Below are 15983 nucleotides of genomic sequence, written 5' to 3' on the forward strand. Positions count from 1 at the left end.
ATCCACTTTACGTGCTAATTAAAGTATTTTAATATGGGACAGTTTGCATTTCCGCGAATGTTTCGAGCGTTTCTTATTTAACGAACTCTTTAAACACTCTTTACTTATACTTCAGCAAAGTTTATGGTTAATTACTCGCAATCATTGAACGAGCGAAATCTTCCATCAAACAAGTTTAATAATATTAAAAACTTCTTCCAAATCATTTTGTAACAAACTTCAGCATAAATTAATAAATATTTTGCTTTCTGTTTTGAATTTACTTTCGGATTTATCGTAAAATTTTAAACAACAACAACAATTGATATTTTGGTACTTGTTTAAGATTTGTTTTCGGTTGAATTATAAAAGATAATAACGGATAAGTCGCAAGAAGTGGTTGTTGAAAATACTCCTCAGCTTTAGATATCAAACGCCAATTTTATTCAGATATTAAAGGAGATATAGAAGAGCATTTGAATATAATCCGATATAAAGAAAAAGTTGCGCTCTAAAGGTATAAGTGGTATTACGTTATTCATGCGAACGGTTATATGAAATTCCGTTATAAATGGTTTGTAAGATAAGTAAATAAAATGTCAATCGAATAACATTGAAAAGATACTTAAAGCTTTACATAATAAAAATATAACAACTAGATTTATTAACCCACCGTTACTCGCGCGACTTTTTGTAACATTGTTACTCGCGTGGCATCTGATAAACTAATTTCTACATTAAAAGGTAACACTTATTTGCTTTCAAGAAATAGATCATATAATGTGGATCTATTAACAGTACTTGCGCTTGAAATAGTTACGTCGGAGGTCGCTTGGTATACATTTGTATCCCACTTTAATTACTTGCTTATAGTACACAATTTTATGTAATAGGAAGAAGAATGTTATTTAATATCTTTATGTACAGTATATTTCATCTTTTCTAGGATATAAATTTCCAGTTTTACGTATTTTCGATTCTGAACCATTATTTTCCTTACAATTATAGGATTCTTTGATACCAAGTATAAATCTACATATCTACACCCAATGAACTAAACATGTTTGAAACACGTAAGCAAAGACACTTTTAAGAACTCTGGGATACACTTATATCCCACGCATGTACTATAGAGTTATGATCTGATTATTACAACAGAGACATTTTTTCATTATAGAATAACCAAAGCTAATAAATGATGAAATATTTCAAAGTATGTAGTATCAAAAGTGATGAAAAATGTTAGATCAATAGGCAAAAACTCTGAGAACATCTGGAAAGTTCTGCGTGTTATGCACATAAGCAAAGACACTTTTAAGAACTCTGGGATACACCTGTATCCCACACATATACTATAGAGTTATGATCTGATTATTACAACAGAGTGATTTTTTCATTGTAGAATAACCAAAGCTAATAAATGATGAAATATTTCAAAGTATGTAATATCAAAAGTGATGAAAAATGTTAGATCAATAGGCAAAAAACTATGAGAACATCTGGAAAGTTCTGCGTGTTATGCTTTATTTGATATTGATATGAAGACGATTCAGGGGGGAGATCGTGCGCATAGCAAAGTGATTTATTGAAATAAAATCCATCGAGCCGTGAGGAAGTGGGTGTAGAAATCATTTTAATCTGTCAGTTCTATCGAAGAAAGGAAAAAGAAAATTCAGTTTCTGTTTCATATCCAACTGCTATCGATTCTTTACTAAAGATTATGTATTTATTATTTACAATATAAATGTTCGCTTTGTTGATCACTTTGCGATATGTATCGATTTATTACATTTAGTTTTCACTTCCAAAGCATACATTTAAAAATATGAAAAAAAAAATTCTTACAAGTTTATTAAATTTATATAATAACACGTTATGGTAAGTAATAATTGATTAAATTTTCGTCTGTGAAAAGCTGAGTTATTACCATGTGAAGTCGTAATTAAATGATGAACTTACTGAGTGGCAAATGATGCGGGTAATTAAAAACTGGAAAACTTTAGGCGTGTTGCGAGAGACCTTCAACTTGTTATGCACGTATAAATTTCAGGTTAACTTTGTTAAAGACTTTCTGTTTCGGAAACTTTAGACGTTGATATAAGATAATTGTTACTAAACGTTACTATAATGAAAGAAAAGTGATACAGTTTTGATATATATCCAGACATTTCCAAAATTATTTTAAACTTTTTTTATGTAAGTAGAAAAATTTGAACTATTGTTATTATAATTTTTTAATTAGAGACATTGAATTTAGACAATAAAGAGCCCGAAGTCTGAATTTTCATTCCTTTGCATTATTTTAAAGATTTCAACCAATGAAACTAGAGAAGAGAATCGAACTGAAAACCAAATAAGAATCGATGCAAGAACACTAAGATAATAAAATAATCCTTACATTAAATATCCAAAAAGTAGACTTAGGTAAGTGAAAGAGTGTATAAATAAAAACAAGATTAGCCTTAAAATAAGGCATTTAATTTAATCAATATTAATTTACATAATTAAATACGTTGATGTCTTTTTCATGTCTTAATTTTTTAATTACTCAAGTACCACGTACGCTAATTATATCATTGAAAATTCAAATTAAAGATAAAACTATATCCTTTCCAATAACCCCACTCTGAAATTTGTAGTATAAGTCATTTATTTGTTATAATCTGTTAAATCGGAGAAAGAAAATTTGACATCACTTTTTATTGAATTACTTAATAAGAACATATACAAATTAGATCATAAAATATGTAAATTAAACATAAAAATACTGTCTTTCCTATGGCTCTACAGCCAGGTTTATGGTTTACACAGTTCTTCTGTTATAAAATATAAATTCTTAAGATTTTTTTTGTTAATATGTACATACAATTGAGAAACGCTGGATTTCGTACTTACATAATTGGATTAACACTCTTTTGTAATAACATGTTCCCAGCACGCGAAACTCAAGTATAAGCTTGTATACGAGAGGGCTGTTTCTTATTAGCGTGTGCTCAACGTGTGGTGCGTGCGTTCACAAATAGATAATTGGACAACTACTTCTTTCATCGAAACCTCATCAATTACAAACCTTCACCAATCTCATACCTTTCAAGAAATCAAAAGCACAAATCAAACGATTTTATTTTCAATACAAGATACAATAAATGATTTTTTTGATTACAGTTTGCACTTTCAATTAATTTACAAATATTATAATCGCATAATACTATCAAATCAACAAATTTATTAAATTTTTTATTGATATTTAAAGAATGTAAAAATTTAATCTTTTTCCATTTGACTAATGATTTTAATAAAATGGACAAAATTATGAGAATTGTGGACAAATAAATACAAGAAAGTATTGATTGTATTGATTATAAATTGAGATTTTCAGAGCTTCGAAGTTTTAAAAAGGTTCGGGATTTTCTCGAGGATATTCTCGGCAAAGTTTCCAGTTGCCAGACGCTCAATTATTGGAAATAACATTGCCGACCGAAAATAAAGTTGCCGTGACCTTAAACTATTTATTTAATAACATCTCGTCTAACCCAACAAACGAAAACGTATAAATATTTGATGTTACCTATGAACAAAATAGCGTTTCAATAAAGTTACCAGAAACATTATTGTTTCTCTCCTTTAATATATGTTATCATCTAATAATAGTAAATGAAGGCGAGGTGAAGATATCACTTGGATGGGTGATCATGGATATATAAATCAATTTGGATAGATTGGTCAGTTACACACATAAATACAAAGTATACAAAAGTAAAGGACATCTAGACGGATCAATTTGAAAGAAAACCTCAACAACTAATACAGATATTACTACAATTGAAGCTTCAATGGGTTTTCAGTATATTAATTGAGATTGTAATCCATTTGTTGGTTATCCGTTGTTTCGTATCCTCGACTTGATTGACTTTCCAGCATCAAACGAACTACATACACCGAGTGACCTTCACAAACTCTATCGTTTTATTGTACACTTTTCAACCCTCCAACAAAGTCCATTGTCCAAAGGACGGAATGAATTAAACGAATCTGTGTAACTACTCGACCGTACCGAAAAATAAAACACAAAAATTCACCCTCAACAAAACAAAATCCCCACAAAAAAAAAAGGAATAATTGTCGCGTGTCCTCCGTGGCCGTACAGCTATATTGCAATCGGCGATGCTTCGTTTCCTATTTGAACTTTATACGTTTCACAATTTTTTTTTCTCGTTTTGCTTTTTGTGTTGTTGTTTTTTTTTTCGTTGCAGAAGTATCGTGGAATTTTCAATATTAAAAAGGTCCGTTCGAACGAAAGCCGCAATCGTTTTGTATTACACACATATAGAGTCCATTTCGTCCCATATTCGACGATCATCCCGTATAGACATGTCCCGTTTGTTTGCTGTCGTTTCGGAAAAATATTTTTCTATGCAGTAATAAAATCGGAATGAATATTAATTCTCCCCGAGGAAAAGCCGCTCGTTGCGAAATATCCGGTCTGCTCCATTGAAAGTGCAAAAATAAATAATGCAATTTATGTGGAGGAAAGTATTTTCCATGGAAAACCCAACTACCTTCTGCAAGACTAATAGATATATTTATATTCATAATTGACAGGAGAATTGAATAAATATTAAATAGAAAGTTTTCTTTCAATTTATTACAATATCAATGAATTTTCAAACGTTACCTTTGTTATAACAAAATTTTAATTCGTTATAAGTATAGTTCTGACAACAATAAATAAAAAATCCCTAACTACTGCACATTGAAATAGTAGTAGTTGGTACACCTGTTTCATGACAGGTGTGATAAGGATGCAGCAAGTATGCATGATATAAAACTGTATTTATTTACACTTTATACTGTATTTTTTCAGTAGATAAAGCTGTGTGTTTAGAGAAAAATAAAATTGGATGTAATAGATAGTGACTACTTGACGGACGTTATGAAAGAGTGAAAGACTGAAACGTCTGGATATGTACAATATGTTAAAAACAATTTAAAACGTCTGTTTCATTGTTGTGTAATTGCAAAGCGTATGCTTAAACCTTGTACTCGCAGTCCTCTTGTCTGCACACTCAGTCGTCTTTTGTTCAGGCAAGAACGCTTGCTGCGTGGTATGACACTTGCACTGAGAGGTTACATAAAAAAAAGGTGGCCCTTGTGCCAAAGAACTTCAACAAAAAGCACGCACATTCAAGACGCGCACCGCTTCGAAACTCCGAATTACGTAATTTTTGGTACGTAGAAAAAGGTAAATAAGCTATTTCAATATAAACTTATTGAGGCGTATTATGCCTTGTGAGTTGAAAAGATGAAAGGAAGCTGTATAATGTTAGCTTATTGAAAATGAAAATATTTATTTGATATTATGAAAATCCAATTTCAAAGATTTTTAATTTCCAATGATATTTAATATATTTAATTGCTATTGGTTATCCTCAAAAGTGATAAGTAACAGCTATAATTGTTTACTGTTCTATTATGTTATTTAGTAGTTGATACATCTGACATACCTGAAAGTTATATTGATATGTTTATGTATACCAACTTCTATTGGTTATTATCAAAAATAACTAGTGACAGCTATAATTGTATACTGTAATGTGATGTTATATAGAAGATGATACGTTTGACATACATGAAAGTTACATAAGATATAATTAAGCTGCATCAACACCATTTGTAACATTATTGACATATTTATGTATACCAACTGTTACTAGTTTTCACCAAATATGACAAGTGACAGCTAAAATTTTATACTATTTTGTAATGTTATATATAAGTGTATATATCACATATATCAAAGTTACATAAGATATTCTAAATCTGCGTTCACACTAGTTGTGTATTATTGACATATTTATCACAAACAAATGATAAGTGACAGCTATAATTGTATGCTCTGTACTCATATATTAAATTTTCATAAGATAAAATAAAGCTGCCTCCGCACTATTCGTGACATTATTACATATGATATAATCATGCATACCAACAGCTATTGGTTATAACCAAAAATTATAACTGACAGATATAATTTAATACACTCTATAGTTACATAAGATAACAATAAAGTTGCATCCACACTACTCATATCATTATTGACATATGTCATATTTTGAAATATGAACTGCTATTAGCAATCACCAACAAAATGACAAATGACCGCTATAATTGTATACTGTATTGAGTTGTTACGTAGTAGTTGATTGATATTCAATATCAGGTATAGTGTGAAAGATGCATTATATAATATTTTGCTTTAAAATTTAATTTTATAAAATCTATATAGTCGATAAACTGCGTTTTACATTTTACAAATTGATGCTATTGTGGTTATGTAACTATGTCAATAATTAATAGAGGACAATGAAGTCCATCAATTACGCTTGTAAGGATAGAAATTTACCGACTTGGCGTATAGTAGACTAGGCGTGGCTGAGACACACCTTGCAAACGTACTGAATTATAAAGTTAAGGAAATCGCGATAATAATGGTACGGTGGAAACCGATTGAAAACCATTACTGTTCTACATCCGTGTGCCACATTTTCCACATGCACACAAAAGCTACTGTTAGTGGCAAGGAAGGATATAGAGAACATCTATTATTCAATAATTACAGTCCCTGTACATTGAAAATAAACTTGTGACATTTAAAATTTAGATATTGTGCTAGTCTCAGTTTCTAGGTAACAATTTTATTAGTTGGTTACTTCTAATTGAAAAAGAAACTGATATAAATGTTTGTAATATTAACAAATATAATAGTTACTTTAATGATTTTTATTCATAGATTTTACTTCGAAATATTAAAAAAAAAAATGAGATTTTAATTAGAAATTCATACATATTATGAACATAATAATATAATTTACAAAACTATATCGAACCATTATTTTCCAATGCATTTCATAGTTACGTAATTATAAACTGTTAATGCGTATTTTCCGTGTTGATGATGATTTTGAATTATCGGAATTTTGTAATTTCAAAGAAAAATTAATTGTTAAAATGTGGTATAATACTTTCGTTACAAGTAGGTTATGGTATCTCGCCATGAAAGTTTGCAATTTGGAGAGATCAACTTCTGTTTCAGACGAGATTAAACGTAATATTTCACGTATTTGAAAACCAATCGATTGGCACTCGAATTCGACGCAATATGAAATGCAGGAAATGTATCATCTAATGTATGCCAATAAGGATTACCGAAGCTATAGAATCTTCATCAGTAAATGCAGCGGGTGAGAGATGAATATGAGTAGAGCTGGGGGAAAAAAGTGGGTGCATTCGTGGGATTATTAACATCGGTCTGTTTGGTTTACTGAAATCCGAGTATAATTAATTTCAGGCGCGATTATTCGGCTCGTCTGCGATTCTCTTGTACATAGACTTCCAACACACATACTTATGTACATATGTATGCATATATGTATATATGTACCCTTGCTGTAATGGGGTGGGTCTATGTGTTGGGTAGTTCCAAGGGATGTACATAACCCACCACACATACACCCACAGCATTATAGTTAACGTGTATTTATCGGAGCGGCGCTAGTTGTTAACAAGTGTTTAATTTGGAGTTTACTGTGGACACTATGACATACAGCTAATTGGAAACTTTCACGAATTACAACAAAATAACTAAGACTAATTTCATATAAATCTTGTTTTTTTTTTTAATTATGCATTAAAAACCTATAGTTCACACTGGTTGTTAGAATTTGCTATATTTATTTTATTTGTGTTTATGTTATTACTATATTATCATCCTTTATTCAATAAATTAATTGTCTTAAATTGTAGACGTCGGCAACTCACGGCTCCGAAGCCGCATGTAGAACTTTTAATGAGAAATTGTGGCTCCTAGTTTTCAAAGAAGTAGCTATCATTTCACGATCCTAATTCTATGTCCAGCAATATCTTAAAAGTATCTCGAAAAAAGTTGCTAATCTCTGTTTTAGTTTCATAAGATTCATTACTTTCATTATGAAAAATAAATTTTAATATATTTAACTTCCCGTTTATTATTATTTTTTAACTTGACTATAATGTTTCATGTAAGTCTCAGAATTAAGTAACTGCAACAGATTAAACCCATATTTTATTTATAATGTACTTATATAAATGTATACATTTATAAGCAGCTTAAATTGAGAAATTAGTTTTCGAAAAACTATAGTTTAAATACACTTGAACAATAAAGAAATTTGTATCGTTTTGATAAGAGGATTTTGCTTTGGGATTCATATTAAATATTTCAAGTGTAATAAATTAGATATTCAAATGGCAATTAAAGAAAGTAGTAGTATTTACTGGACGTTCATTAATATGAAAATGAGATTAAATTTAATAAAATCATTGTAATTTGTATTCAAATTATTTTAAAGTTAAGTTTTGACCTATGACAATTAGTCCTTTGTAGGTTTACTTTGTATATAATTATCACAATAAACATTATTCTATACACGAAAACAACACTAAACGAAACAACGTTAAACTTTAAAATTAAAATATAACAAATACTTTAACATAGAGGTTCCCAAACTTTTTTGTGTCATAGATCCCTTGCCATTGTTTTTGATTTTGGGTAGACCCCCTACTTATCTGATATTGATTTTTTGTAAATTTATTATTTATATTGAGACATCTTTATAATTATTAAGATCTTTGCTCTGAGACTGCTCGTATGCTTGTAACAAGATGATACTTATATATCATTATGTGCAGATTTTTACAAGTTCAAAATGTATTGCGACCACAAAGCGAATGCCTACATCCTACAACTTTCACAATTTTATACTTTTATAAATAATGTATATGTCTTTATATTATAAGATAGTATAATAGATAGTAAATAGGTACTATCAGTGAATGTTGAGATCCACTATTGTGGACCCCCATTTTCATTTCATGGACCCCCAAATTTTAATAACCAAGTATGCTACATTGTAAAACAATACATTACATAATTCAGGCTTGTCCATCCCTTGGCCCGCGGGCCGTTTGAGGTTCAAAGCGAACATGAATTCCGCACAACAAAAGACTTACAAACTCTATGAGATTGCGAATAAATATGCATTTTTTTTTGTTAGTCTGGCCTAGTTACTTTTTTGTATTTCTTCTAATATGGAAAAAGGAAGCTAACATAAATGATCTTTCAGGTATAATAATTAAAAATGTAAACTTAATTACTTACTAGATTTATGAATCTTAACTTCTTTGTTATGTAATGGAAGATGATGGGCTTACCTGAAACAAGAGAAAATCAAATGAAAAAGAGCTAAATTTCTGAATATAACAAAATATAAACGAAGTCAATAAAAATGTTTATGCAAAGGTGTTGTAGCAATATACAGGGATTACACTGCTATTTATATCCACACAAGCGAAGAGCAACAGCAACAACAACAAAAAAATAATAGTAGACGTGGCAACGATAGGTGAACCGAAGTAAAGATATGAAATTACGGCTGCTCCGTGTACGCTTTTACGACAGAATCAAACTTTACGAGTGCAGTCCAAAAAATGTGTGTTGAAAATGTAAATCACCAACGTGATTTTCAGTTCGTTCCACCAACAAAACCACCGAATGAAATCAGTCCATCGAATAGGTTGTTTGCTTCGCAATTACGTTACAACGCTTGTTCACATTCGTTAGTATCATTATTAACACCATCATCACTCTTTTTTTTCTTTCATTTGATTATTTACATGGAAATTGTGTTTTTGTTTTGCAAGAAAAGTTAATGCTGGAAGAGGAAGTTAACGGAGCGCGTTGGCATCTTCCGATCCGGGGGTGATGGTTGTAAATTTCAGGTCAACCGGATCTAACGAACGCCGGACGGCGGGAAGTTATGTAAATTTTTTATGAGCCGTGGACAGGAGTCTTTCGTCCTGGCGTCGCCGAGTTTACGGTTATTTCGGTGCTTCGCCTGTTCGGAATTAACTTAGCGAAACCATACATTATTTACATACGGCCCTTTCACAGCATGTTCATACAACAACCTTCCATATTCAATTATTTATTTTAATCATATCTATGTCCAATGTTAAATCATCGCGTTGCTACGATTAATAACTAATTTCTTCATGTTCCTACACCATTTTAGTATCTGAAATACAGTCTAAAATGTACACGAAAAGGACAATGAATTCAATAATTAATCGAGTAATTTTGGTATATCCGCTGGTTGGCTGGAAGACTTTGTTATGTTACGAGCATCATTATGAACGCTGGCAGTTATCCAAAACTCAACTATAATTTAATATTAATTTTACTAAATTATATCATGACTCACTTTGAAATACATTATTTATCAAGTTTTTTATATTTAAGCATAACAAAATATACTGGAATTTTTATACATAACTTATACATAACTAATTATGGACTGTCAACATAATCACAAATTATGCATCTATAAATAGAAATAAACAATGATGTGGAAAATTGAAAATAAGTAGGTTTATCTAAATACTCATTTAGATAATATTTAGTTATGTTAGAAACTTCATTGAAAAGTTAAGTAAAGAAAAAAATAGATTTATAGAATATAAAAAGGAAAATGTTTTATTTATGAAAAGATTATATAAAATATTTACAAAATCTATATTACAAAGTAAATTTACAATAATGTACATAAAACACATTTATAAAAGTAATACATGACAAATGATTGCTCCACTTGATGGATACTTTAAAGACACTTATATGTTTAAAGAACAGCTTAACAGATATTCCTTGGCATCGAGTATGAAATCTTCTGAATCTTTCAGTAGAGTTTCGCTTTTCGATATGAATTCTGGCAACGAATTCTCTATTATAGATTTTTGGGCCAAATAGTCTACCATGCTGTTGCTAATTTTGACGGAATATTTAAACTTCTGTGTCATAGCAAGTAGCTCCTTCATCTCAGTCAAAATAAAATCTAAACTTCCCGTCCATGACTCCAACGTAGACCAATAGTCAGTATCCTCAATTGAGGAATCCTGCATTTGATAATCAATGAGCACCAAGCAATTGATGAAAGCATAATGCAACGATTCAATATGGTTCATTATTTTTTCCCAATAAAAAGTTTCTGCATGTCCTGCTTGAAAAAGCCATATTGCCATATTGGGGTCATTTGCCATATTCTTTGCTTCCTTTCGGCGTTTCTGGAAAGCTTTGCAAGCTTCAAGTTGTTGTATGTACGATTTTATATCATTTTTGATTGTATCAGAATTATTGTTTAATAATTCTGAGACTGATTCCATGCAGTGGTACAAAGGTACAACTTTAGCCATCTTCTCTAGTTTCTGTGTTGAGGTGTGTATCTAACGAAAGAACTTCTCGAACTGATGATCAATGTTTCGTTGCTGCAGCTTATATACCTACTGGAAAAGTATCTTTTCGACGAAATTGAGAACTACCTGTGCTGCTTCCATCAACAAATACCACTTGGGGCCAATAAATATAGGCAAATTTATCAAAAAATATATAAATGTTAAATAATAAGATATACTGTAATTATTGTTATTAATGTAAGCTTACTATTACTTACTTACTATTATGTAAACATACAAAAATTCCAGCAACAAAAATGCACATCCGATGAAGTTTTTTATTTTGAAAATTGAACATTTCATTTCTCTACTACTGTAAATATATATTATTATGTAAGTATACTAGAAGTGCATATTGTACCACGTAAAATTCAAATCAAAGGAAATGTTCATTTATTAAATTTGTAAATTTTATTGCTACGCTACTAACTTGGGATAGATGAGATCAAAACGATTGACGACCGCTGTTATAACTATAATTTGGGCGTTTTTTATGTTTTAAGTTACTGTGCATTGTTTTTACTGAAATTCTCAATTATGCTCAAAACTGTAGCAGGAATTACCCTAAATATTATTTCAAAGTTTAATTAAATTCGGTTACAATCGTAATAACTTTGCGACCATATTGTTACGAGTATCATTACAAAGGTTCGGACGGTATTTAAATGATGATTAAGCCTCACCTATATGCAAACAAATCCTAAGTGGATAATTTTACTACCGGTAGCCTCTTTAATCAATGCAAAATATATTACTTTTACGTGACTTTTCCAATATTTTTCGAATAACTTTCGACTCTTTTCAAGTAGTTTTATTATTTTAAAATGTTCTTGAACTTTTCAATATTTATAGTATTATAATAGTTAACCGATAAAATTATTGAGGGTAATAAATAAAGAAAAAAAAAAGAATTCGTTCTTTTACGTGACTTTTCCTATATTTTGGATATAACTTTCACAGTAGTAGTAGATTTATTATTTTACAATTGTATTGAATATCTAATATTTATGAAACAGCAACAACTGCAATTTCGACTAATCCCGGGGGTTGGCAAATCTATTGGGGGCTCAAATAAAAATATGTTTATGGCCCTCAAAACCTGAAAAGTAATAGAGACATAATGCCTACTATTATTCTTTTCTCTTTTTGAAGTGTAATTGAACATTTTATTGCTCTACTACCGTAAATACTTATTATTATGTAAGTATATTAGAAGTGCATATTAAAGAAGGTAAAATTAACTTATAAGTAAATCCAAAGGAAATGTTTGTTTATTAAATTTGTAAATTTTATTTCTACGCTAATAACTTGGAATAGATGAGGTCAAAATGAATGACGACCGCTGGTTGTTGTCCAAAACTTAACTATAATTTAATATTAATTTTAATAAATTATATAATTAAATTAAATAAATTATATTTAAGCATAACAAAGGTAACTTGGTAAAATAGACAACGCTGCAACTACGCTCCACGGTGCAACAATGCTTCCAAAATTCGGGCAGGCCGCAGCGAACCGCGAAAGAAGACGGTTGAGGTCTCCAGTTGAGAAGAAATTATACATATATTTATAAGCTCCAAGAGGACGGTGTTGGTGCTCTAGAGGAGCTAAAGCCCATCGTCGGAGAAGAAGTGTGCTGATCTGAGGAAGTAGTGATAAGAGTTCTTCCTCTCGATAAAAGGCGCCCTGAACCTTCCCACGTTACGTTAGTAGATTCTGTATAATCTTGTTTTTTGTACAAGAGCACTGTCGTGTTATATTTTGGCGACCAACAGGGGCGACCCTAAGCGTCGGAACAAGAGGGTTAATAAAAGAAGATTAAAAGACGTGAGGAAGAATAGATAGATTTTAATTGGAAGGTACAATTTTTGAGAAGGTTTTTCAAAACGATATTTATTCATTTTTTTTTTTCGTTATTGCTTATCACTTTCAATTCAGTTTATTCAAATTTGGAGACATTTTTTCTACAATAGTTTATTTTCACTTTGGTTTAGTTTTGATAGAAATTTAAATATAAACATGGATGTACAAAGAGTGCAAGAGTTTTCGACCACTTAACGCACAATCAGTTGAGGAGTCTTGGACCTCTTCTATTACGCCATAAAGGCGGTGTCTTACGACTGGAACAAGGAGATTGCAGTCTGTAAGCGGAAGATTGAATTTTTGGCAAATTTGGTAGATTGTCTTCATGGGTCATATGAGTCAATCTTGGCACAGTGGATTGAAAGGAAGTTGATCCATTTTAATTGCCGCTTGGTAAGGTTTCCTGAAGAATTGAAATCGAAGGCAAATGAGTACAAAATAAAACTGGATGAATTGGATGAAGCGATATGGATTAAATGTGAGAAATTTGAAAATGATGAAGGAAAATATTATGTTCATCCAATAACCGAGGAAGAAGGGGATATTATTATAAAAATAATATACAATATAGAGGACTCTGTTGAGGATGATGTCCAAAAATTAGTCATTAAAGAAGAAGATGAGTATCATGAGTGAAAGAAGAAAATTATGAGGTCAACAAAATTATTTCAGTTGCCAGCAGCTGAGATTATAATTTATCTCAATTCAAAGATGATTCTCAATTGGAATATAGTATTGAAGATGAGAAAGTGAAGAAGATATACCTTTGTCTGCACAACTTGAATCATCTCTAAGAAAAATTGAATCTGAAGAAGATGATGATGTGCCACTCACCTGAAGAAAGAAGGTGAAGAAAGAGAAAAGGAAAAAGAGGAAAAATTATGTTTCAGATGTTGAAGAAGAAGAGAAATATAAGGCCAAGAAGAAAAAGAAGTTGAAAAATGAGAAAACTTATAAGGTGAAGAAAGAAAAGAAGGCGAAGAAAGAGAAAAGCAAATCCAATGGATGAAGACGTTAAACAGAAGTCTTCAACTAAGAAGAAGAATAAGAAAACCTTGTTTTGAAAATTTAAGTTTTTTGAGAAAACAAGATGAAAGAAGAATTATTTAAGTCAAAACGTGGAAAAATGAAAATTAGTAGATTTATCTAAACACTCATTTATAATTATGTTAGAAACTTCATTGAAAAGATAAGTAAAGAAAAATATAGATTTTTAGAATATAAAAAGGAAAATGTTTCATTTATAAAATGATTATATAAAATATTTACAAAATTTATATTACAAAGTAAATTTACAATAATGTACATAAAACACATTTACAAAAGTAATACATGATTGCTCCACTAGATGGATACTTTAAAGACTACATTAATGAGTACAACTATTTAGTGAAACTTATATATTTAAAGAGCAGTTTAACAGATATTCCTTAGCTTCAAGCACGAAATCTTCTGAATCTTTCAGTAGAGTTTGGCTTTTGGATATGAATTCTGGCAATGAATTCTCTATTATAAATTTTTGGGCCAAATAGTCTCCATGCTGGTGCTAATTTTGACGGAATTTTTAAACTTCTGTGTTATATGAAGTAGCTCCTTCATCTCAGTCAAAATAAAATCTAAACTTCCCGTCCATGACTCCAACGTAGACCAATAGTCTGTATCCTCAATTGAGGAATCCTGCATCTGATTGTCAATGAGCACCAAGCAATTGATGAAAGCATAATGCAACGATTCAATAAGGTTCATTATTTTTTCCCAATAAAAAGTTTCTGCATGTCCTGCTTGAAAAAGCCACATCGTCATATTGGGCTCATTTGCCATATTCTTTGCTTCCTTTTGGCGTTTCTGGAAAGCTTTGCAAGCTGCAAGTTGTTGCATGTACGATTTTATTTCATTTTTGATTGTATCAGAATTATTGTTTAACAATTCTGTAACTGATTCCATGCAGTGGTACAAAGGTACAACTTTAGCCATCTTCTGTAGTTTCTGTGTTGAGGTGTGTATCTAACCAAAGAACTTCCTGAACTGATGATCAATGTTTCGTTGCTGCAGCTTATATACCGACTGGAAAAGTGTCTTTTACACAAAATTGCGAACTACCTGCGCTGCTTGCATTCAACTATTACCACTTGGGGCCAATAAATATTGGCAAATTTATCAAAAAATATATAAATGTTAAGTTATAAGATATACTGTAATTATTGTTATTAATGTAAGTAAAATACTGACTTTTATGTAAGTATGTTGTTTAAAATATTTACAAAAGTAATACATGATTTCCACAATCATCTATGCTCCACTTGATGGATACTTATATATTTAAAGAGCAGCTTAACAGATATTACTTGGCTTCGAGTGTGAAATCTTCTGAATGTTTCAGTAGAGTTTGGCTTTTCAATATGAATTCCGGCAATGAATTTTCTATTATAGATTTTTGGGCCAAATAGTCTACCATGTTGTTGCTAATTTTAACGGAATTTTTAAATTTCTGTGCCATATCAAGTAGCTCATTCATCTCAGTCAAAATATAATCTAAACTTCCAGTCCATGACTCCAACGTAGACCAATAGTCTGAATCCTCAATTGAGGAATCCTGCATCTGATTATCAATTAGCACCAAGCAATTGATGAAAGCATAACGCAACGGTTCAATGAGATTCATTATTTTTTCCCAGTAAAAAGTTTCTGCATATCCTGCTTGTAATAGCCACATCGCCATATTGGGGTCTTTTGCCATATTATTTGCTTCCTCTCTGAGTGTACATCCATTTTCGAAGAACATGCTTCGGCGTTGCTGGAAAGCTTTGCAAGTTTCA

The sequence above is a fragment of the Nicrophorus vespilloides genome, unplaced genomic scaffold (assembly GCF_001412225.1).
Source record: "Nicrophorus vespilloides isolate i.1.1-1 unplaced genomic scaffold, Nicve_v1.0, whole genome shotgun sequence".
Classification (NCBI taxonomy): Eukaryota; Metazoa; Arthropoda; class Insecta; order Coleoptera; family Silphidae; genus Nicrophorus; species Nicrophorus vespilloides.